The 2,595-nt window shown below is 47.2% G+C and overlaps 1 pseudogene across 1 annotated transcript; it reads right to left on the reverse strand.

Annotated features, from left to right (window-relative positions):
- Nucleotides 1–696: 696 nt before the first annotated feature.
- Nucleotides 697–1,207, reverse strand: LOC311172209 (large ribosomal subunit protein eL20-like; annotated as a pseudogene). Its single transcript has one exon. The product of its transcript is annotated as a large ribosomal subunit protein eL20-like (transcript).
- Nucleotides 1,208–2,595: the final 1,388 nt, after the last annotated feature.

Here is a 2,595-nt window from a genome sequence, read left to right on the forward strand (position 1 = left end):
AACTTCTCTCTGCAATCCTCTATTTTATTGTAGGAAGGAGTAGTATATAGTGGGACACCCAAAATGTGGTTTCTGGGCTGTTCTCAGTGGGGTGCTGGGCCCAGGGCAAAACCCTTGTGGGCCTGTATTCTTTACATGAAAACTCTGCTCTCTAGGAGCCACTGGTTAAGGTTACAAGACTACAAGGGTAGCCTGGGGGGAAGTAGGGGTGGGGGCCGCCAGTGTCCATGCTAGAGATAAAAAAAAAAGGATAAAAAACATAATGTTCCTTAGGCAATGAGTATATGTAATAATTTCTTGAGAACTACAGTAACGTACTGCTTAATATCCTTGGTAGGTTCTTGGAAACTGCAATTTAATTGAAACAATAAATAAAGAAATCAGGTCCACAAATAATGTCATTTTGTTCAACATTGGCCAGGATTGGTTTTCTCCTCAGATGTGATAGCAAAACAACATTGAACAAAAACATTCGAGGCCTTGCTGGATAACGACTCTAATTTTACCACAGGCCAATACACATAAATAAGAGTTAAATTCATATGGCATATTCATATTCATTCAAACATCACCATGTTTTTTTTGTTGTTGTTGGTTTTTTTTGTTGGTTTTTTTTTGTTGTTGGTTTTTTTTTGTGAGCACCTGGGTTTCCCGGGACTTTATTTGTGCAGAGCCAAGATGGAGAGGGCCTTGCATCTAAAAGAAGGTGTTGGGGCTCTTGGTGATGAAGCCTGGTTTGTGCTGGCGATGCTGAACCCGGTGGGGAGCCTGATCGTCGAGTCGTGGAACTTCTTGACTGCTGGCCGGCGGCATTTGCTTGCAGCTATCTCCTCTGGATGGAGTGGGCCCGGGCACGGTGTAGGGCACCCATATCTCGGTAGCACTGGGTGACCGCACCCACGGTGGTCAGGTCTCGGTACTCTCAGTACATATTGTGGGTGCCACTGCGGGAGTCATAGCGAAGCCAGATGCCAAAGTTCTTCACTCACAGAGGGGATTTCTCGAACACCTGCCCACAGTAGACAATTTCTCCTGAAGACTTCTTCATCTTCTTCAACTGAGACACGAAGTACCAAAAGCATGACTTAGCGACAACGTGATTAGGTGCATAGATCCGCATTCGGTAGAGGGGTGGTGTGTGGCATTTGGGGGTGGGCAGGCAGCGCCCCACCATCTTGTACTCTCGCAGTGTCCCCGAGGCCTTCATGGCGTCCTCGCCATGCTCGCCGCCACAAACAAAAGGCACCATGTTTTAAAATAAAGACACAAAACAACTTGTAACACTCAACAGTAATTTGCATTCATTTAGTCATTCATTCCCTTTCCAACCCACCTGCTTATTCCCCTTTGTAGCTGTCCTAGCAGCTCAGGCCACAAAACAGTAACCAACCTTGGATGGGGCTTCCTTCCATGCAGGGCCACTCACATTCACCCAACTTGCCCAGATGGGGACACATCAGTGAACCTCGTGTACACATCTTTGGGGGCGGGGGGTAGGTGGGAGGAAACTGTAGTACTCAGAGAAAACCTGTATGGACATGGGGAGAACACACAAACCACACAGAGTCCCAGCCAGGAACTGATTTTTCCCCTCATCAATGTTATAACAAAATGACTTTGAACACAACTACCAAAAAAAAAAGGGGTGGGGGTCCTGCTGACTCTGTGCCCACTGCTGTACCCAGCTATAATGCATGCCCATTGTTATTCTGTAAGGTAGCTGTTACGCTTGAATAAGCTGGGGCCCATTGAGAAGCAGGTAATGTGCCCCAGTTCTTAGAATTAAGTCCCTGACCCTCCAAGCTGGATTCCACCCCACGCTGTGCTGAGCTGAAGTGACAGACACTTCCTGCTGGCCCATCTTAATCACCCAGGTAACAGTGCCCTGGATTCTTAATGAGAACCACTGGTCTGCAAACGCCACCGAGGGACCCTATCTTTTTTTCATTCGGTCACTTAACAAGCATTTATTAAGAATCTAACATGTGCTCTAGACAGGAGCAGTACCTCAGGGAACTGACACAGTCCCTGAATCGGGGATCTTGCAGATTAGTGGGAAAGGCCGCAGGTAGACTTAGGTTTCAAGTGGTCTGAAGCTTAAACAACTTGAAAAGCCCTCTTTAAGAAAAAGAATACAAAATCGGAAGAGAAAGGGAGGGGCCCTAAAAGTGTAAGCCTTATTAGTGTCTCTATAATTCTGCCTTTAGGAGAAACAGACAAGTAGACCAGCACGGACAATAGTAAGTATTCAGGGTTGATGGGGGACCAGGAATGTTTCTTAGAAGAAATGCTGTCTTAGCTGAGACTTACAAGCTGGCCTGGGAGTCCTGGCAGAGGGAATAATGGTTGCTCCTTCTCCAGGGGAGGAAAAGGAGTTGGTTAGTTTCAAGGAATGAGGAGGGAAACAAATTCATGTTCTCTCATTAGACACCAAGGTACTGAGGATCCTCCCCACGTGCAGGGCCCTGAGTTGCCATATCCTAGAGGTTAAGAGGACCCCCTCTTAACCTTAACTAGGTCTTCCCCTCTCTTCTTGGAGCTCCCTGGGAAATCCAGGCCCAGGAGAGGCACCGTGCTTGGTTCCTACAGCCCCCA

This window comes from Talpa europaea (assembly GCF_964194135.1).
Source record: "Talpa europaea genome assembly, chromosome: 6".
Taxonomy (NCBI): Eukaryota; Metazoa; Chordata; class Mammalia; order Eulipotyphla; family Talpidae; genus Talpa; species Talpa europaea.